This window comes from Myotis daubentonii, chromosome Y (assembly GCF_963259705.1).
Source record: "Myotis daubentonii chromosome Y, mMyoDau2.1, whole genome shotgun sequence".
NCBI lineage: Eukaryota > Metazoa > Chordata > Mammalia > Chiroptera > Vespertilionidae > Myotis > Myotis daubentonii.
In genome coordinates, this window is record NC_081862.1 from 2,433,624 (window position 1) to 2,456,726 (window position 23,103).

Genomic DNA, 23,103 nt, shown 5'->3' on the forward strand with positions numbered 1-23,103 from the left:
ACAGATCAAGGACCATCAGAAGCCATTTGACTCCTTATATGGGTTTGACTATCGTGACATTTCCATATACATGTATCTTCTAAGTCATGTTAAAGAGAAAAACCACAGGCCTGGCCAGGTATCTCACTGGTTGAGCACCAACCCATGAACCAGGTCGTCACCAGTTTGATTCCTGGTCAGGGCACATGCCCAGGTTTTGTGCTCTATCCCAGCAGGAGGCAGCTGATCCATGTTGATATTTCTATCTCTCTCTTCATTTCCCTTCCTCTCTCTCTCAAATCAATAAAAATATTTAAAAATAGAGGAACAATACGCCCCAACTAGCAATTGCTTCTCTCAGTTTTCCACAAATCTTAAAATGGAAATATGTCTTTCCTCACACAGTATTCCTACTTGATTTCTTTCAGTGTTAGCCTATTTCAAATACACTACAAAGTCCTGTTTCAAAATATCTCCCCAACCATGCCCTAGCCAGTTTGGCTCAGTGATAGAGCATCACCTTGGGGACTCCAGGCTCCTGGGTTCGATTCTAGTCAAGGGCACGTCCCTTGGTTGCAAGCTCAATCCCCAGCCCTGGTTGGGGTGCCCGTGGGAGACAAGCTATTGATGTTTCTCTCTCTGTCTCTCCCCCTTCTACTCTCTCTCAAAAAATAATCAGTGGAAAAATATCCTTGGGTGAGGATTAACAACAACAACAAAAATATTTCCCCAACCTGCTTCTTACACTCCTGACTCCCGTCCCTCTCCAGCCAGTCTGCCTTCCTCTCTCACTTGGAGTTGAAATAATCTCGGAGGGGATTCCCCACTGAAGTTTATTTTCCAAAAAATTTAACAAAGCATAGTTTTAGAACATGCCACTCTGCAGCTGAAAACTGCTCAATTGTCCCATCTCACTCAAGAAAGTCCCCAGTATCTCAGCTTGGATCATAGGCACTGTATTTCCAGGCTGCTAGGCATCTGTCCAACCTCTGTTCTTACCCTCTGTACCGAGACTGAGACGGGAGTAGCCCTCAGCCAGCTCTACACCCCACCTCTTTCCTTCCCTGCACCAGCCACTCCTTCTGCCTGGGACCTTGTGACACAACTGTTGTAACTGTTGTCTCCTGAGAAAGCCTTCCCTTGACCTTTGCAATCCGACACACCCACCTTCCCCTCACAGTGATCCCTAGGCACTTGTCCTGGGCCCGTTTTTTCCAAAGTGCTAACCACTGTGTAATATTAAGCACATGCACATATGTCTGCCAGGGCTTCCCTCCTTCACCAGCCACCTGCTCAGGAGCAGTGATTCTGATCATCCTGTTGATCTGTATTTCCAGCTCCCAGAACTCTGGGTGGCACCGCGTAGGAATTCACATGGCAAGTCACAAAATAATGAATGAATGCATGTTAACACACACATTTCATTTAGAAATATGCAGTAAATGAAGAAGAAACAGCTAAAGTGTTAAAAAAAACAAACAAAACAGCAACCCACAAACAACCACCTTGATAAGAGAGCTGGCTAAGTGCCTGAAACCTTTTTTTTTTTTTTTTTTTTTTTGCCTCTAACCCTTTCAGCACTATATGATGCTGTGTATTTTGTGCATGAAGAATTTTTTAAAATGGAACAAATATAGCCCCTGGCCAGTGTGGCTCAGTTCGTTGAGCATTGTCCCATTCACCCAGAGGTAGCCAGTTTGATTCCTGGTCAGGGCACATGTCTGGGTGGTGGACTTGATCCCCAGTAGGGATAATGAAGGAGGCAGCAGATTAATATTTCTCTCCCTCTCCCTTCATCTCTGTCTCTAAAACCAATAAAAGCATATTTTTAAAAATTAGAACAAAAAATATTAAAATTGTTCCTAAGAATCAAAAACCTATGTGATGAGCCATCAATTTCTGCAGCATCTGATTTGAAGCTTTGCTGACTCTAGAGTGGAGTTTACTCTACTTGAGAGTTGGAGCATGAAAACTTCTAAGAATTCTTTCTTTCCATGTTGAAGAAGAGTGGTGCCCACCTCTCCCGGCCACAAGCTCTGTCTTCCACTTGCTGCCCCTCTTGATGCCCAGCTTTTGGCCATACTCTTCTCCATACCAGACCAGCAGCTCACAGCCCTTCCTCACGACCCGGCAGGTTCGGTAGAAAATCTGCCTGTGATATTGAAAGGCCACCAGGTTCTGTTCTTGGTCATCCCGGGCGCAGTTCACATACCTGGCGTTGAGGCAGATGAAAGGAAAGAAAAGCACAGGCGATGAGTTTCCACTACCTGTCATATTCGTGCCCAGCTCCTCACTGAAGCTTAAGGCCCTCAGCACTGATGGCACCCACACCCATGCTCCTGGGGAAACTTCTGTTCAATGTCCAAGCCTCTGTCACAATGTCATGTGAATTCCTGTCTCTAAGTCCTGCTCACAGTGCTCATCCTGCCTAATGCCATTTCCAAAGCCTCATTGCAGACTTCCCCATCAAACCTGGTGACCTCTAGCTTCTCTAAGCTGTAAGTCAGGTTCTGTGTTACACCACAGAACTCGGGGCTTGATCTAGGACTCACATCATTCAACACTCAGTCCAAGTCTACCTTCTCTTCAGAGGCCTTTGTCGAGTCTCCCCACACTTTATTGAAGGCATCATTCAGTTGCCTCCCCCAGGTTCCCACAGAAACGTGGAGGTCTCTCTGTCTTAGAAAAATAACACAGAACAATAGTAGTTTATTCATAATCTGTCTCCCCTGACACAAGAGAGCCCCTCAGGAAAGGGCCATGAGCACTATTACTCTGCAGGCTCCAACACCCAGTTGTAGTTAGAACTGAGTCTGGGATGATGTGCTGCCCTCACAGGTTTAGACTATCCTTAGTTCAAGGCTATCTGGGCACTGGGCACTTCTTGAAAAATAGGAAAATTAGAGTTAAATGTTTATGAAATAAAATGTTTCATGTCCGTCTGCAGTAAGTCCTCCCTAGGGTCATGGATTGTGTAATCTGTGTAAGTAATGGATTCCTTCCTCTAAACTGGAACATAGTAGGTGTTTAACTAATGTCCATTAGATAAATCACAGAGTAATACAGGGTCCTCAAGGTTTTCCCAGTCAGTGCCCAAACCAGAGACTTCTATTTTGAGGACATATGCTATACTTTTACCTCCTTTTTTCCTAAATGTCTCTAGATGTTAAAGATCACTGTATGGAGAAAAAAGGGGAACAGAGAACTGAGGGAGACCATTAGGGAGGCATGATGGGAAGGACAGACATGTGGGTTGTGAGGCATGAGTATCCTCTCTGGCACCCAGAAGCCTAGTGACCTTACCTCATCCAGTTGGCCTGAGATGTATCCTTTCCATCCACATACTCATAGCAGTTTCTCCCTTTGGTGATCTGCATTTCAGGAAAAGAAGTTAAAGGCCGTGTGTGTGTGTGTGTGTGTGTGTGTGTGTGTGTGTGTGTGTGTGTGTGGTTGTGTGTATATAATAGAAGAATTACTTTATTCTACTGTCATCAAATCTCTTTCAGCCTGCATGGTGATTCAACTGCCAATGGTGATCACAGGATATTTTTCTTACTCATCATCTACACGTCGGAATTGATTTGTCCACTAAGCAGGAGCCCCCAAGGGAGGAGTCTGTACCACTTTGCTCCCATTTACCCTCTGATCCTTAGAGAGGAGCTCCATGTTCATGCAAAGTCCGCCCAGTACACAGAGCTAACTAACCATATGGTCCCCATCCATGTCCTAGCATGTAGAAGGTGGGGGCCCCCCAAGCCACAGGAGGGACGGGGAAGCCAGAGGACAGGGAAGAGGTAAAGTTCTCACCAGCCAGGAGTAGCCGTTGTTGGCTGTGGCTTCATCTTCTGTGATCTGACCCTCATAAGGGCCAAAGTGCAGGCCCTCGGGCAGATCACATTCCTCATTCCACACTCCAAGCCCAGCCTCAGGGATGCCTGATGGTCCGATTCTCAACCCAGGGGGCAGAGTGAGGGCTGAGCGGTTGGCATGCCCCTTGTCCGCGGCACTGTCTTTTACAAACGTAGGAGGCCCATGCACAGCACAGCTGTCAATGAAGAAGTTCTGACACTTCTCACAATCTGGAGGCAAGAGCAACAGGGAAGAGGGAGGGTGCAGTGCATGTTCCTGGACATGAAGAGCTTCGGAAAGAGCTCACATCAGTGAGCCTCAATCCTGTACTCCCGGTCACGAGAGGAAGGGAATGATTTGGGCACCCAAAGACCAAGTGAAATTCTTGCATCAAGACATAACATGCTCCTTGGTGAGGGTGAGCTTACATAGGTAGTCATCGTCCTGGGGCTCGCTGACCTCTTGGTAGACACAACACTTCCTCTCTCGTAGGCTATACATCTTCACTTCGATCTCCTTTCTCCTGAGGTCTACATGGGAGAAGGGCAGGTGACTGAGGGGATGAGGCCTGGAACATTAGTCCCTATCTTATCAGAAAACACACAATGTCCTACCATCAAATGATCGCCTGTTCTATTATAGTATGTGGTATTTTCCTCCATTAACTAAAAGACTAGCACTCCACACTGACTATTGGTGGCTGATTCAATTTTAGTTTCTAGATGATCCCATTCTGAGGTTCAACCTCCCAAGCTTTGGTCATTCATAAGGTATGTATTGAGGGAACATTATGCGTTAGGCACTGAGTAAAGACCTGGGCACACAACACCAAGAGAATATGGTTGCTATTATCACAGATGGATTTATTGGACAACTTGCATGTGTCAATTGTTTAAGGTTTAATTTAATGCTATCAAACTTTATGTGGCCCATGTTTCCTTATGTTCACTTTACACATTAGCATTCAGGAGCTCAGAGAGTTGGTAAGATTAGCTCAAAGCTTCAGCGCTCACTCCAGTTTCAAATCCAGGCCTATGCAAAGTCCACCCCACATACCTAGGCTATACTGATTAGCCTTTCTAGAAGAATTGGTGAAACTGAAATCTCCAAATTATGTAACTTACCCAATTTCGATCTAGGGTGCTGTCCAGAGGGACTTGCTTCTCCAGGAGGGGGCACTGGTTTCTGAGTCTGCTCTGAGCCACTGGTGGTCAACAAATTTGCTGTTCCTGACAATTCCTTCAAAGTAGACTCATTACTTAATGACGTCCTGGACTTTGCCTTCAATGTGGAAGTCCCATATTAAAAGGTAACATGCATTTATTTAATTATGTAGGGTTTATGATATATTTTCACATACATGACTTCAATAAACACTTCAACAACTCTGAAATACCTGGGAAGTATGAATATTAGAGGAAAAAGAAATGGCCAATGTGGGTTGTGAATTGAAGACTAGAACCCGTGCCTTAAGGATCTTTTTTTTTTATAGAACAGTGAGAGTGAAAGATACTGGTAAGAAAATAAGTCATAGTTGGGCCCTAACCAGTGTAGATCAGTTGATAGAGTGTCAGCCTGCGGATTGAAGGGTCCTTAGTTCTATTCCGATCAAGGGCCAGTGACTTGGTTGCAGGATCCTCCTCCCTGGCCCATGCCCTGGTCTGGACTTATGCAGGAGGCAACCAATCAATGTGTCTCTCACATTGATATTTCTCTCTGTCTCTCCCTCTCTCTTCTATTCTCCCTAAAAATCAATGAGAAAATATCCTTGGGTGAGGATTAAGAATAAAAAAGAAAGAAAGAAAAATAGTTGGCAGAGCCCTGGCTGGTGTAGCTCAGTTGGTTGAACTGAAGGGTTGCCGGTTCCATTCCCGGTCATGGTACATGTCCTGGTTATGGGTTAGATCCCAGGTGGGGGTCTGTGTAGGAGGCAACCGATCCATGTTTTTCTCTCTCACTGATGCTTCTCTCCCTCTCCCTTCCTCTTTCTCTCTAAAATCAATAAAAACATATATTTTTAAAAAGAAATGGCTGGCAGAAACCTATCATGAAAATAAGGAAAATTATGCTAAAACTAGAGACCCAGTGCACGAATTCATGCACCAGCGGGGTCCCTCATCCTGGCCTGTGGGATCAGGCCAAAACTGGCGCTCCGACATTCCCCGAGAGGTCCTGGATTGCGAGAGGGCACAGGCTAGGCTGAGGGACCCCACTGGGGCACGATCGGGGCTGGGGAGGGACGCGGGAGGTTGGCCAGCTGGGGAGGAACCGCAGGAGGACTCCAGGGTGTGTCCGGCCACCTCGCTCAGTCCTGATCAGCTGGACCCCAGCAGCAAGCTAACCTATAGGTCAGAGCGTCTTCCTCCTGGTGATCAGTGCACGTCATAGCAACTGGTCTACCGGTTGACTGTCTGCCCCTTGGTGGTCAGTGCACATCATAGCGAGCAGTTAGTGGCATTAGCATGTCATCATCATATTATGCTTTGATTGGTTGAACGGGCGACTGGACACTTAGCATATTATATAGGATGTGCAAATTAGTATATCACGGAAAGAATATTTGTAATTAGAGTAGTTGGATCCCACCAATTCTGTTTGAATAAGGTTGTGCTACTAGCTAGTTCTCTTCATTTTTCCTGACCTATAACATGCTAATTCTTAATGTTATAATGAACATGACATATAACGGTGTTCACCAAAGTGTTCTGTGAGCTCTTTGATACAGTGTGAATGTCAAATTACAGTCCTGCTATCAATGTACCTCTCAGTCGTCTCTGTATTTGAAATCACATGTAAATTATCTTCATTATTTTTTGACCCTATTCTAGTTTAATTTGTAAATTTTAAAGCACTCTTTCAGCCAACATTCAGGGGCCCTCAGGGACCCTGAGCTGGGCCTGGGACTTCTGGAAGAGAAAAATCTGCTGTGAACCAAAGAGCTCACAATGCAGACGTAGGCAGGCGGAGCAAATGATTCAAACAAGATGACACTGGCCTAATTAGAGCTCAGAGAAAGAAGCCATGCTTCTTACTGGAATGAGCATTCAAAACCAGTTCCAGATGGATGAGCTTCTATTGAATAGTGTGTCATCTCTATGAAGTTCTTAAGTCACTTTATTTATTGTTTCTCAATTGTCAAACCTGAAGCTCCCCAGAGTTGAGAGATGCTTTCTTTTATTTGACCAGGAGGCTCTGATGCTGGGGTTCCTATGTCCTTCTTCATGGGGGACCATTCACTGTGCAAACTGCCTATATGTCAGTAAGCTTCCGCGAGTCGGAAGTCTTGTTGCATCTCTCACGGCAGCATAGTGTTTGGAATCATCAGTCAGTGAAAGATGTAATCATGTATGGATAAGACAGTGGAAACTGCATAAAAGTATGGAAATTTTAATGAGCTTGTAAGTGGTTTAGAGATGAAGCTATGGATTAGAGTGCATGCCCACCAATACTGTGATCTCAGACATATAATCAAACACTTGTATATGTCTGAAACCTCAGTTTCCTCATCAGAAACGGTGATAGTTATAGTACCTACCTCATAGGGTTGTGGTAAGGTTTAAGTGAGTTTATTCACGTAGAATTCTTAGAGTCTGAAGCATTGTGAAGATAAAACCCGTGGCAGCTACTATTGTAGCTGATGTTATTAACGACTGAGATGATATTGGGCATTTTGTTGAAGAGGTCAGGAAAGAAAGGTGGCAGTTTCTAGGCTGCACTCTGATTTTTTCTCCTCTTCCCTGCATTTGCATCCAGGAGGAAGAATTTCTTTTCAACAGGATTTGGGGAATACTCACCTTCTGATGTTTATTCTGTTCCACTCTGAAGGCCACCCAAGAAGGTTTAGCTAAAAGATGGTGAGAAATCAATAATACATATAAGTTCAGAGAGGAAGGGAGAGGGCGAGGGAGAGAGAGAGAAACATCAATGATGATAGAGAATCATGGATTAGCTGTCTCCTGAACACCCCACAGCAGGGATCGAGCGCACAACCTGGGCATGTCCCCTGACTGGGAATCGAACTGAGACTTCGTGGTTCATAGGTCGATGCTCAATCTCTGAGCCACGCCTGCCGGGTCAGAAATCATTTTTGGTTGGTAATTATTTCAAAATCTGGGGATTCTTATTTTTTCAGAATTCTGAATCAGAGAGTGATCTAAGGACAGACCAAGGATGATTGGAAATGTTTTTTGATGTTTCATTAGGCTTATGCTTTTATTAGGAGCATCAGCTAATTTTCTTAAAATGTTTAAAAATAGACAAAACCCCATCTGTACTTCATCCTCTGTTCAATATATATATATATATATATATATATATATATATATATATTTAAATTTGCCTAGCCGTGGCTGGGCGGCTCAGTTGGTTGGAGTATTGTCTTGTACACCACAAGGTTTCAGGTTTGATCTGTATTGGGGTGTACACGGGAGGCAACGGATAAATGTTCCTCTCTCACATTGATGTTTCTGTCTCCCTTTCTGTCTCTCTCCTTTCCTCCCTCTAAATTCAATGAATATCCTTGGGTGAGGATTTAAAAAATAAAATTGCCCTAAACAGCAAAAAAAAAAAAAAAATTGGCCTTTCATGACACACATATAATGACAGTCACGTAACTGCAAAGAATCTCTACTCTGCAACCTGGCCCTTTCTCCTCTCTGCCTTCTGTCTTCACACTGGCCTTGTCCAGTCCAATGGCACCAGGACCACCTTGCCTCCTTTCTTTCTTATCCTTCCTCCTTTGCACATGTGGACTGTGCCACCTTTCCTAATCACTAGATTCTGATCAGCATCACACAGTCTTAGGAACAAAGACTCAGGTCTAGTCACCACAGAAACAGAGTTTCGGGCAAGTTAGAGATAACGTCGTGACTTCAGCTATGTTCCAACCTCAGACCCATGGAGCTACAGACCCTACCAACCCGACTTTCATGAAACCTGGCAGATGATGCCATGGCTGACATGGAACCTGATACAACAGTGAACTACTTCCTACCCTGGCCCACAACCCAACCCCCTAACTACCATGAGTAATAATTTTCCCATATGTCCCCATGCAGGTCTTAGAGCACTGCTCACCCGTCAGACCTTCCTCCTTCTATGTGATGACAACTCTTCTGAATTAGTTATTTTTTACTCACTTTTATATTTTTGTATACTTGTTTGTTAATGTTCTATATCTATGTAATTATATTATTATTCTTTATTTTATTTTATTTTATTTTATTTTTTGTTGATCTGTTTCTTATCAGTTTGTAAGTACTAGGTGAATTAGGTTAGTACATTTATTCCTCTTTTTTTCCCCCATAACTCCCCTCTTCCCAGTTCCCACCCCACCCTCCGCCCTCACTCCCCACCCACTGTTCTCATCCATAGGTGCACGTTTTTTGTCCAGTTTTTTCCCGCATCTCCCACGCCCCTTTCCCCCAAGAATAGTCAGTCCCTTCTCTTTCTATGTCCCTGATTCTATTGTGATCACCAGATTATTTGTTCACTTGATTCTTAGATTCACTTGTTGATAGATGCATGTTTGTTGTTCATAATTTGTATCTTTACCTTTTTTCTTCTTCTTCCTCTTCTTAAAGGATACCTTTCAGCATTTCATATAATACTGGTTTGGTGGTGATGAACTCCTTTAGCTTTCCCTTATCTGTGAAGCTCTTTATCTGACCTTCAGTTCTGAATGATAGCTTTGCTGGATAAAGTAATCTTGGTTGTAGGTACTTGGTATTCATCACTTTGAATATTTCTTGCCATTCCCTTCTGGCCTGCAAAGTTTCTGTTGAGAAATGAGCTGACAGCCGTATGGGTATTCCCTTGTAGGTAACTGAGTTTCTTTCTCTTGCTGCTTTTAGGATTTTCTCTTTGTCTTTTGCTCTTGGCATTTTAATTATGATGTGTCTTGGTGTGGCGCTCTTTGGATTCCTTTTGTTTGGGTTCTCTGCGCTTCCTGGACGTGTAAGTCTATTTCTTTCACCAGGTGGGGGAAGTTTTCTGTCATTATTTCTTCAAATAGGTTTTCAATATCTTGCTCTCTCTCATCTTCTGGCACCCCTATAATTCTGATGTTGGTACGCTTGAAGCTGCCCCAGAGGCTCCTTACACTATCTTCATATTTTCAGATTCTTTTTTCATTTTGCTTTTCCAGTTGTGTGTTTTTTGCTTCTTCGCATTTCGAATCTTTGACTTGATTCTTGCGCTCCTCTGGTCTGCTGTGGGGTGTCTGTACAATATTCTTTATTTCAGTCAGTGTATGCTTAATTTCTAGTTGGTTCTTTATCACAATATCGACGATCTCATTAGATTTCTTGAGAATCTCACTACATTTATCAGCGGTCTCACCAGTCTTTTCGAGGGCCTTACTCAGTTTATCGGCAGCTTCTAGACAGTTCTTGAGAGACCTTAAAAGTGTGGTTTTGAGCTCTATATCTTCCATTTCTGACATTTGCATCCTGTTTCTTTGTCTCCGCATTTTTTTATCTTTTCTTGGTGCACCCCCTAGTGGTCTTTGTGCGCAGTCTTGTTGTAGTTAAGCCTTGATTGTTGTCGGTTGGCAATACCGGGGGTGATTTGACCTCCAGGCTAACTGGCTATGAGAGTCAGCTGTGTCTGCAGTGGGAGAGCTTCTGTGCTGGATCTCTAGGGCGGTGCTAATCTAGCGTTTGCCTGAGGCTATGCGGCAAATGGCTCTGCGCAGGGCTTGGGCGGGGCGGGTCCCCGGGGATCTACAGGGCGGGCTGCAGCGCGCAGTTATGGCTGCTCTCAGTTCCATCCCTAGGGGCTCTGCCTCACAGACTCCCAGCAACTGCTGCAAACCTCGGAGAGAAAGCTGCCTTCGAGTTCCGACCGAAGCCAGACAGTCCCGCTTCTCCTGTTTGAATCTGGGTCCCTAGAGACTCGCCCGGATCTGGAGCTCAGAGTCAGAAACTCCCTCCCGATTGAAAACAACAACCGCACACTCCGAACCTGAGTATTTCACTTCAGCACTGCGCCTCCTCTGAGTCTGGGTATGATATTCTCTTTCCTCCTAGTTGTAGAATTTCCACTCAGCTAGCCTTCCTGTGGTTCTGGATGATGTCCGTTCTGTCTTTTAGGTGTACCCTTGAATTGGTTGTTCGAGGCAGCAATCTCCTGCGTTAACCTATGCCGCCATCTTGGTTTCCAGGCTTTATCTTATTTGTTTCCATCACCATTTATCGCCCTCTACTATTATCTTTTAATCCTCACGTGAGAATATATGTTTATTGATTTTAGAGAGAGAGGAAGAGAAAGAAAGAGAGGGAAACATAGATATGAGAGAGAAACATCGATCACTTGTAGCCCATACACACCCCTACTGGGGGTGGAACCCAAAAATTTTTGGTGTATGGGAGGATGCTCCAACCAACTGAGGCACCAAGCAATGGCTATTTATTTATTTTTATTTTGAAAGAATGTTTATTAAAGCTGGGGACAGTGAAACAAGGAAGGACTTAGGATAGAAGCAGCAGCAGGAGAGCGCCTAGGCTGGGCTGCTGTGTTGCTCTAGAAAGGTTAAAGGAAAGAATTCAGCCTAGGCGGGCTGCTTTGGCTCATTGGAAAGTCATAGCAAAGGGGCCTTGGAGCCAGGTTCAGGGGGTTAGCCTGAATGACCTGCCACTACCCATACTCCCTGGTGCAAGTCTCCTGGGTCTCTTAGTTTAGGAGATGCACACCTAGTGGGGGGGGGAGTAGAGGGGAAAGGGTGAGGGGTGTGTGTGCTCCCAGAGAGAGAACAGCTTAAGAAAATTATATATATATATATATATATATATATATATATATATATATATATCCTATCTAATAAAAGAGAAACATGGTAATTGGCATACGACCACTACCCTTCCCATTGGCTAATCAGGGCAATTTGCAAATTAACTGCCAGCCAAGATGGCGGCCGGCAGCCAGGCAGCTTGAAACTAACATGAGGCTTGCTTGCTTCAGTGACAGAGGACTCCAAAATTCCCCGCCTGCCGCTGCAGGCCTCTGACCTGCAACTGTAAGCAACTATGTAACAAATATAGAAGCTAAACAAAACCCCAGAAACCTGCTTTAGTCCTGGGCTTCAGCCAGCAGGATCACAGCATTGTAAGCAAAGGCCAGAAACCTACTTTCACCAGTGGAGGCCTAAGAGCTGGAGCCAAACCTCAGAGCTAAAGCTGGCCCAGAATAAAAAAAAAAAAGAAAAGAAAAAAAGGAGTGGTTGGGAGCTTCAGTCACCCCCAGCCTGAAAACAGCCCTCAGCCCCTCACCCAGACTGGCCAGGCACCCCAGTGGGGACCCCCACCCTGATCCAGGACACCCTTCAGGGCAAACCAGCCAGCCCCACCCATGCACCAGGCCTCTATCCTATATAGTAAAAGGGTAATATGCCTCCCGGCACCGGGATCAGTGTGACGGGGGCAGCGCCCAAACCCACTGATCGCCCTGCGGCTCTGTGTGTGACAGGGGCCGGGGCCACAACCCCCCAGCCTCCACATGGGCCCTGCTCTGTGTGTGACGGCGTAGAGCCATAACCTCCCCATCGGCCCTGCCCTGAGTGTGAGAGTGGCGGCGCCCCAACACCCTGATCAGCCCTGCTCTGTGGGTGATAGAGGGCCGCACCCCAAACCCCTGATGGGCCCTGCTCTGGGAGTGACAGGGAGCAGCGCCCCAACCCCCTGATTGGCCCTGCTCTGTGCGTAACAGGGTACAGAGCCCCAACCCCCCTGATAGGCCCTGCTCTGTGAGTGACAGGGGGCAGTGCCCCAACCCCTGATTGGCCCTGCTCTGTGTGTGACAGGGGGTGGTGCCGCAACCTTCCCATCGACCCTGCCTTGAGTGTGACAGGGGGCGGTGCCCCAACCCCCCAATCGGCCCTACCCTGAGCGTGACTGAGGGTGGCATCGCAACCTCCCGATCGCCCTGCTCTGTGCATGACAGGGGGCGGCACCCCAACTCCCCAATCAGCCCTGCTCTGAGCCCAACCAGGGGCTGCACCTAGGGATTGGGACTGCCCTCTGCCACCCGGGAGCAGGCCTAAGCCAGCAGGACGTTATCTCCCAAGGCGTCCCAGACTGTGAGAGGGCACAGGCCGGGCTGAGGGACCCCCCCCCCCAATGCACAAATTTTTGTGCACCGGGCCTCTAGTATATATATACTAGAGCACCATTGCAGGAAATTTATAAATTTATGTACCGGGAATGGCGGCCGGGGGGGGGGGGGGGGAGGGGGATTCCTCACCCCGGCCTGTGCCCTCTGTGCCTCTGACAGTCTGGGAGCCCTGCGATCCATCGCCTTCAGATGGAGGACTGGTTCAGCAGCCCCAGCTGTGCATTGGTGGCCTGGGCCTCCCTCTTTGGGGTGACGGGGAGCCCCCATTGATCACCCAGTGGCTAGTGGCTAGTGGCCTGGGCCTTTCTCTGCAGGGCATCATGGGGGATGGTGGGGCCGGACCAATTGTGTTTTACAGGCCTTGGCTGGCCTGACGCCAGTGGGTGTCAGAGCCTGGTCATCTGGCCAGTCCTTCAGCTGGTCCTCCCTGGATTTGCATATTATGGTTTTATTATTGTAGATTTGGGGGGTGGGTCTGGGTGAAGGTGAGAAAAGGGCGAGAAATGGGGGAACTTCTGTGATAGTGTCAACACTAAATCTGTATATAATTATTGTTACACATTGAAAGAGGTTCTCTGACCCTGGCCAGTGTGGCTAAGTGGTTGAGCCTCGACCTATGAACCGTGAGGTGGGGGGCCGGCAGGAGGCAGCGATGGAGGTTCCTCTCTCTCTCACTCTCTCTCTCTCTGTAAAATAAATGATTCATAAAAAGGGGTTTATGTGAACAGCCCCTGGTGTGTAACTGCTCTGCCTCTTGCTCCTCCCCGGTAACTCCTGAGAGCCCGCCCGACCAACACCTGGTCGGGGTCAGGCACCTGCACGCCCTCCGCCCGCACCTCGCGGCCTCGGGGTCCACTCTTCATCCGAGTCCTCGGAGTCCTCCGCCCCGTGCCTGGCTGTTCTGCCGCGGCGACTCATGAAGGCGGGTCGAGGGGCCCTGAGACCTGGAAGGAGAGAAAGAAAGAGTCTGTCCTGCGGGCGAAAGAGCTGAGGGATGAACAGCAGAGCCAGCGCCGAGCGGGGCGGAGCCGGGGCCCTGGACGGAGCCCCCCAACCCCCCGCGGCCCCGCCCCCCCCTCCCGGTCACCAATGCTGAGGAGCGCCTCCTAGTTGCTCTTCACGTTCCGGTGCCGGGCTCGCTCCCAGGCGCCCATCTGCGCCCACTCCTCCCGGGAGAAGTAGTGGGCCCACTCCTCCCGGGAGAAGTAGATGGACACGTCCCTGCAGGCGGCCCTGGGCTGGAGGAGAGACCGTCCGTCCGTCCGCCCCGGCCCGAGGGGGGGCGCCCCGCCTCCACCCCGTCCCCACCCCCGTCCCCACCTCCACCCCCGTGGACCCCCTCACCTTGGTTCTGTGCCCTGCTCTCCCCGCCTCCTCTCGGGCCGCTCCTGGGGGTCCCTGTCGGGGTTTATGGTGCCGCCAGCCCAGTCCCAGCAGGAGGCCGCAGTGCCTGTGTGAGGAGGAGGCGCTGACGAACCCGCTCCCGCCTCAGGACAGACTGGGACCGGGACCAGGTGGCCAGGGCCACAGCCATTAAGACCCACCAGGGGGCGCCTCCTTCCCTGGGAGGCTGGGGCGGTCTCAGGGGGCGACTGAGGGGCGCGGTCAGGAGTCTGAGGGGCGGGGTCGGGGGGGGACTGAGGGGCGAGGTGGGGGGTGTGAGGGGCGCGGTGTGGGGGTCTGAGGGGCTTGGTCGGAGAGGACTGTGGGCACGGTGGGGGGTGTGAGGGGCGCGGTGGGGGGTGTGAGGGGCGCGGTCAGGAGTCTGAGGGGCGTGGTGGGGGGGGACTGAGGGGCGCGGTGGGGGGTTGAGGGCCCTGGGGGTGGAGGTGGAGGCGCCCTGACATTGGGGGTGCTGTGCCGGGAGGAACCGGGTTCGTGAATGGCACCCGCGATCCCGGAGCAATGCACGCGGGAGGAGGCGCCTCAAGGGGCAGAGACGTCACGGGCTGAGGAGATGGGCCCGCGGGACACAATCCGGGTCTTTCTGGCCAGGAAACTTGGGGAGCTCGGGTGAGAGGATTTGGGCTCCTGCACAGAGATTTGGGGTCTCAAGGACAGGCTTCAGGGTTTCGGGTCTCGGAGGTGGGGATTTGGTCTTTCTGGGGTGCCGTGGTTAGGGAGCCCGGGCTCGGGGTGTGCTGGGTCTGAGCTTTGGGGGATTGAGCGTTCCTCTGGGCGCGGAGCCCGGGGGTCCTCCGGGTTAGCGGACTTGGGGTGCGTGGAGGCTGACAGAGTGGGAGCCTCTCGGGAGGACACCCCGGGTCTTCGGCTGGGGGTTGAAGGCCGGCGGCAAAGGGGTTCCCACGCGAGGCACCCGTTTAACTGTGGGTCTCCCTGCGGCGCTGCGCACCTGGCCGAGGTCCCCTCAAACCCACGCGCTGCCCGCCGCGCGCTCCCGCCCTCAGGCTTGTGAGGCGGGGGGAGGGGGAGCTTCCCGCACCCAGAGCGTCAGAGGCAGCCGCCAATCAGTGATGCGGTCACAGGGCCCTGCCTGCCAATGGGCGGTCAGAAACGCGGAAAGGGCGGGGCGCAGGGTGCAGCCTTCCTGCCAGTCAATGGCAGAATCTTGTCGAAAGAGCCCGCCTTCCGCCCTCAACCCCTGGTGGTGATTGGCTACCCAGGGTCCTGCGAGTGTCCGTCAAGAAGCTTTCAGCCAGGCACGGCTGGGCGGTGTCCAGGGCTCGGATTCCTGTGGTTTCGCGGAGGGACTCCAGGAGCCCGGAGCCCCCCGCCCGGGCAGGTGTTGGGGTGACACATCCTTCCTGCCGCCTGACCCAGTCTGTGTTCCACCCGACGGTATTTAGGTCCCGGACTGTCTTCCAGGCGCGTGTGTTCGCTTCCTTAGCGAGAGGACCAGGCGGTAGGCCGGGAGTTGCCTTCTGGGAAACAGGGATTCCCACTAGAACAGCGGTTCTCAACCTGTGGGTTGCGACCCCTTTGGGGGTCGAACGACCCTTTCACAGGGGTAGCTTAAGACCATCGAAAAAACACATATATAATTACATATTGTTTTTGTGATGAATCACTATGCTTTAATTATGTTCAGTTTGTCACAATGAAAATACATCCTGCATATCACACATTTACATGACGATTCATAACAGTAGCGACATTACAGTGATGAAGTAGCAACGAAAATAATTTTATGGTTGGGGGCCAGCACAACATGAGGAACTGTACTAAAGGGTCGCGGCATTAGGAAGGTTGAGAACCACTGCCTTAAAGGAAGCTGTCAGCCAATTCCTTTGCGAAAACGATCCTCTGGGTCCCTCTTGTGGCCATTCAAAGAATAACACCTTATGCTTCTGTCCGTGGTTCTGAAATGTTAGCTAATGTCCCGTGAATTTGATGGAAAAGTCTACCCAACAAATCACAAACAAACAAAACCTACAGAAAACCCTACAAAATCATCGAGGCTGTCCAGGGTGCAATTATTCCTTCCCCGGATGGACTGAAGTCACGGGTCTGGCTTTTGCACCCCTTCCTGTCCCAGCCCTGCAGAGGGAGGCCTTGGCTGCTGCACTGACATGGGGAAGCTGTGCGTTCAGTAATTCAGTCCGTAACCTAGAGGCTGCCATGATTGGAGCAGTCAGTCCTGGGGCGGCCGCCGTCACCAAGGCAGCCAGTACAGGACAGGTCTCCTTTCCTGAGGCAGCCAGTAACCCGGCGGCCGCTATGATTGCAGCAGCCAGTCCGTACAGCGAGGCGCAAGGGTATCGCAAGAACGTGTTATTACCACTAGACTCAGCGGCTTCTGTAGGGCATTACTGAGGCAGCTAGTACTCTGGAGGCTGCAATGATCAATGTAGCCTAGAGGCGGGCATTACTGAGGCAGTCCTTCCCCTGTAGGCTGCCATTATTGATGCAATCAGTACCAGGGAGGCTGTCATTGTTGATGGCACCTCCAGATGCAGGGTATCATGGGAACATGTTAGTAGCGCGAAAAAATTTCAATTTAAACTTTTGTGTTGAAACCCAGTATGTTTTTTTTTTAAATATAGTTTTATTGATTTCAGAGATGAAGGGAAAGGGATAGAGATGGAAACATCAATGATGAGAGAGAATCATGGATCAGCTGCCTCCTGTATCACCCCCTCCCTACTGCGGATCCAGCCCGCAACCGGGGCATGTGCCCTGACCGGGAATCAAACCAGGGGCCCTTCAATACATAGGTTGACACTCTCCCCACTGAGGCACACTGGCCAGGGCCACAGTGGTTTTTTTTAGAAATATACATTTCTACTAGTTCAGAAAGGAAGAGAGAAAGATCAATGATGAGTGATCATCATAGATTGGCCGCCTTCTGCCAGAAGAAAGAGTGACATTTGCTCTCATCTGCTAAGCAGAAGGAATAGGCCTGGCCAGTGTTGTTCACTGGTTAGACCTTCGGGTGCCCAGGGAAGGGTCGCTGGTGGGATTCCTGGTCCAGAGCACATACCTGGGATGCAGGCTTCATTGCCTGCCCCAGTCTGGGCTCTTGTGGGAGCCAAAGATGCATGTGTCTCTTGCATATTCATGTTTGCGTTTTTGTTTCTTCTCTATCCCCTCCCTCCCTCCCCCCCCTCCCTCTGTCAGTAAAAACATATCCTCTGGTAAGAATTAACCAAAACATAAAAAAGAAAAACGTACAAAGAAGGAAAAGCTTTGGAGGGTGTGAAAAAGCAGCATACCCCTAAAGAAAGGCACCTTGATGAGCAGAGCATTCAGCTCCGCTGATGTTTTTCCAAGGAATGTGTCTATAAGATAAAAATAAAATGTATGAGTGTCTCTCAGCTGGCAAGATCCTGACACAACACGACGAGGCCATTCTAGCGCGGTCCTTGCAGGGTCTCCCAAGCCACCACGTTTGGGCGAGGCTCTGAGGGGGGGGGGGGGCGAGGCCTGGACAAGCAGGGGAAAGCGAGGCGTGAAGGAGGCGGGGAATGGACAGAGGAGGGTCCTGCACGTGCTCTCCTCTACTGCGTTGTGTCGCTGCTCCCAGAGTCCCCCACACTGAGAAGATGGGAGCAGACTCACCCGGTGTCAGTGACCGAGGGACATACAGGCTGAGGGACACACAGACTGAGGGACACATAGACGGAGGGACACAGAGACCGAGGGACACACAGATAATCGAGGATGCAGTGGCCTGGAGAGGTGACATCCGGGAACCTGTGACCACTGTGCTGGTTCCTTTTATCCTCCCAGATGTACCTTCTCAGAGGTTTTTGACTCCAGAACCCTGGATTCCATTTCCACAGACAGCACCTACTTCATGGTGACTCTGCCCAAGACCCAAGACCTCTCTGGACATCCATTCACACATCAGTTGTTTGAAAAGTGATCTCAAACTTATTCTATATAGTTACTGTATGTATGAAAAATAAATCCGAGCCAAGCAGTCATCTGTGTGATGTATTCTACATTTGTATTATACATACATTTTATTTTAGAAAACGACATTTCCCGTACAAAGTTGCCTTCCTAAGTGTAATTAAGTGAGCATGTTAAAAACTTTGTAAGAGTGGCCCTAACCGGTTTGGCTCAGTGGATAGAGCGTCGGCCTGCGGACTGAAGGGTCCCAGGTTCGATTCCGGACAAGGGCATGTACCTTGGTTGCGGGCACATCCCCAGTAGGGAGTGTGCAGGAGGCAGCTGATTGATGTTTCTCTCTCACCGATGTTTCTAACTCTCTATCCCTCTCCCTTCCTCTCTGTAAAAAACCAATAAAATATTAAAAAAAAAAAACTTTGTAAGAGTGAATGTTTTACTTGGCAAATGTTTAGAAACTTGGTAAGTATTACTGTGTATCGCTGCCCAAGGAACTGTTGGGGGTCATGTGTTGTCACCAAAGCAGAATGTTTGCTAAATGACTGGTCCCCTTGTTGAGACAACCTTCATGGTTTTCCCTTCATTCTGTTATGAACCTATAGGCAGAAGGTAGAAGTAGGCTTGTACTGATGCCACAGCTCCCACCTGCTGTGATGATGGAAACAGGCCTGATGCTCCAAGCAGCATGAGAACACCAGCAAGGTAAAGGCTCTCATCCCCCTGGCATGTAATCTACCCAGCCAGGGCCGCACTGTCTTTGTAGAAAGAGGTCATCCAAATAGCAACACACAGCCCAGCAAGCGAGGCTCAATGAGTGAGTGCTGACCTATGAACCAAGAAGTGCCCTTGATTCCTGGTAAGGCCACCCCCATCACCTGATTGTTTCTCTTTGTCTCCCTGTCCCTCTGTGTGTCAGATCAAGAACAACAGATTTAAAATAAAACTGGAAACTGTCAAATCTGCTCCTATCCTCCTCCCAATAGGTATCAGATTTTACCGAAAACACCCACCACTTGTCTTTCCTAGTCATTGTGAGAATTCCAGTTCATGAATGTTCACAGTATCTCAGTTTAAAACGTGTGTGCACATCTACACCCAAACAGCGGAGCATCGCATCCTGGAGAATTTTCCATTTCCTTCCAAAGGAAGTGAGATGTGTCACACTGGACATGGAAACAAATGGTAGAAAAAGCTGGGCATGAAGTTAAAGGCTAATCATTGCAACCTGGGAAAGATGTATTCAACAAATCAAGGCGTGACTAGTCAAACCAGAACCTTCCTGTATGTGGAGGTTTGGGCACGGGTACACCAACATTTTTAATGTGAATGAGGACTTGATTGTGCAAAGCTTTCCTTCACCCCCTGAGAGATACTCACCGGAGGTGCTGAGCCACTTGGAAATGTGTGGTGTTTCAATGCGATGCTGGGGGTGGGGGTTTGCCCCTCCTGACCTGAGCGAGAGAGCCCACCTTCCAATGTGCACAGGGCCCCTGCTTGGGTGTCAACAGCTCCATGACTGTGGGCTGGCTCCTCCCGAGTCTGCTGAGACCCACAGAAAACAATATCCCAACTGGCAGATTTCTCCTGGTCCTGAGGTGTTTCAGGATTGGGTTAATGTGGGAAAACACGAGTATGAAGGTGAGGCTCAATGGTTGCTTCTGAGAGTTTCAGGTCACCAACCCAAGCCCTCAGTCATTGTAGGGAATGAGGTTTCCATTCTTCACATAGAAATGCCATCATTTTTTTAAATGTATTTTTTATTGATTTCAGATAGAAAGGGAGAAGAAGGGGGGTGGAGAGAGAGAGAGAGAGAGAGAGAGAGAGAGAGAGAGAGAGAGAGAGAGAGAGAGAGAGAGAAACATCCATGATGGCAGAGAATCATGGATCTGCTGCCTCTTGCAGGCCCCACACTGGGGATCAAGCCCACAACCTGAGCATGTGCCCTGACCAGGAATTGAACCCTGACCTCCTGGTTCATAGGTCGATACTCAAGTGCTGAGCCACGCCAGCCGGGCGGGAGAGGGAAGGTTATGGTCCCAGGTCGTGGGTTTGGGTACCCCCTTCAGGAGCTCTCCTCCAGAAACAGGTTCTGTGCTAGGTCCCTCGGGCTGAGGGGTGACGGGCCCTCACCGCGTGTGCCTGCTCCCTGCATGGACGTCCGCTCTGTTGTAAGAAAAGCGGGGCCTCTGGTTGCTGGGGCCCCATCGCCTCCACAGGCAGATGCTTACCTGTTCCCTGGAGCCTCGCTGGACTCCCACACATGGGCCCATGAGGGTCGGTGCTCCTGGCCTCAGTGGACATTACCTGTGAACCGGTGGCCAGGAATGACCGACACGGCCTGCCTGCTCTGCTCACGCGGGTCCATGGCCCATCAGACTCCCCATAAGAAACGTGCAGTTAAGGATTTCAGACAGGTCAGGGGAGGGTGAGAACCGCAGACCCAGGTACAAGGCCAGGCACCAGGAGCTGCTGCGAGGTGGGCGTCGCACACACTGTGAGGTGAGGTGCACCCAGCAGCTCTCAGCAGGGTGGTGAGGGCCTTTGTCCTGGTCAATCTCAGTGCCACCTGCCCAGGCTTAGTGGGAGGGGGTGGCCGGGGGACGAGCATGCCTGACCCCACGCCTCCTGCTCAGGCAGCCGAGTCCACGCAGAACAGTGGGGCTGCTTGAGCTCTATACTGGCTCCTCGGCCCCACTCCCTCTGCCGCCCTTGTCCACCTCAAGGCCTGTCAGACGCTGTTCACCGAGAGATGCGTGTTTTAACCACCCTGAGCCAGAGGCACCGGTGCTGACCCCACTCTGAATGACACTCCAAAGCCTGGGTCACCCTCCCGCTTTATAGTTTGGAAAGAGGCACAGAGAATTTGGGGGTCTTGCCTTAGGACACACAGTTGTGAGGGCAGAGCTGAGACTCAAACCCTTGTGGACAGACCTGGTGCCCACATGCTATGCCCCAGGCGAGACTGAGGCAGCACAGGGCCCCTGCTTGGGTGTCCAGACTGAGGCAGCACAGGTGTGTGCACAGGCACACAGGCACACACACACACACACGCACACATATGTACACACACATGCACACACACACCTGCACACACCCTCTCTGACTTTCACCTTTGAGGCTACAGAGGTCTAAGGAATCAGGGGAGGAGCCAGGAGAAGCCAAGGGGTTGGTGGGGTCCTATTCATGTTCCTGGTGAGTGTGTCTCAATCCCTCTCCCTGACGGGGAACTCACTGGACTGACGCCAGATTCCGCCTTCCCGGGTTCAGGTCTGTGGCTGAGGGTTCTTTGAGGCCCTCCTGGAACTCTGCTTTCAGTGATGAGGGGGATCAGGCACGTAGGCTTCAGGTTTGTCTGGACACAAACTTTATTAAAACGAGGCCAAAAGCACCATGAGGGACATTCGTGTTGACATCCCCATAGCACTTACGGAACTGTTTGTCTATTGCCTCTCCTTTTGAAAGCGGAGGATTTGTTTGACCAGTTACTTCTGTACTAATTACACTCTTGGGGAGGGAAAGGGGCCAGCAGGCTTCCTCTAAAGCCCCCTCAGAGCTGGGGTATGAGGTATGCGGTGCCTACACTTGCCCTGTAGCTGCTGAGGTGCAATTTAGGGCTCATGATGCATCCTCCCTGCAAACACCGGGCTTCTCCCCTGAGTGTGTTGTCTGGTGTCTCATGAGATTGGACTTCTGTGTAAAGCCTCGCCCACACTCCCTGCAAACATAGGGCTTCTCCCCTGAGTGTGTTCTCTGGTGTTTGATGAGACTTGACTTATCTCTAAAGCCTCTCCCACACTCCCTACACACATAGGGCTTCTCCCCTGAATGTGTTCTCTGGTGTTTGATGAGAACTGACTTATCTCTAAAGCCTCTCCCACACTCCCTACACACATAGGGTTTCTCCCCTGAGTGTGTTCTCTGGTGTTTGATGAGACCTGACTTATCTCTAAAGCCTCTCCCACACTCCCTGCACACATAGGGCTTCTCCCCTGAGTGTGTCCTCTGGTGTTTGATGAGACATGACTTATCTCTAAAGCCTCTCCCACACTCCCTGCACACATAGGGCTTCTCCCCCGAGTGTGTCCTCTGGTGTTTGATGAGAGATGACTTCTGTGTAAAGCCTCGCCCACACTCCCTACACACATAGGGCTTCTCCCCTGAGTGTGTTCTCTGGTGTTTGATGAGAACTGACTTATCTCTAAAGCCTCTCCCACACTCCCTGCACACATAGGGCTTCTCCCCCGAGTGTGTCCTCTGGTGTTTGATGAGAGATGACTTCTGTGTAAAGCCTCGCCCACACTCCCTACACACATAGGGCTTCTCCCCTGAGTGTGTTCTCTGGTGTTTGATGAGACCTGACTTATCTCTAAAGCCTCTCCCACACTCCCTACACACATAGGGCTTCTCCCCTGAGTGTGTTCTCTGGTGTTTGATGATACCTGACTTATCTCTAAAGCCTCTCCCACACTCCCTGCACACATAGGGCTTATCTCCTGAGTGTGTCCTCTGGTGTTTGATGAGACTTGAATTATCTGTAAAGCCTCGCCCACACTCCCTGCAAACATTGGGCTTCTCCCCTGAGTGTGTTCTCTGGTGTTTGACGAGACCTGACTTATCTCTAAAGCCTCTCCCACACTCCCTGCAAACATAGGGCTTCTCCCCTGAGTGTGTTCTCTGGTGCTTGATGAGACCTGACTTATCTCTAAAGCCTCTGCCACACTCCCTGCACACATATGGCTGATCCCCTGAGTGTGTCCTCTGGTGTTTGATGAGACTTGACTTATCTTTAAAGCCTCGCCCACACTCCCTACACACATAGGGCTTCTCCCCTGAGTGTGTCCTCTGGTGTGTGAT

General features: G+C 49.9%; 1 pseudogene; it reads right to left on the minus strand.

The window, feature by feature from the left end:
- The window catches only part of LOC132225620 (histone-lysine N-methyltransferase PRDM7-like), a 30,875-nt pseudogene extending 10,261 nt beyond the window's left edge, over positions 1–20,614 (minus strand).
- Positions 20,615–23,103: the final 2,489 nt, after the last annotated feature.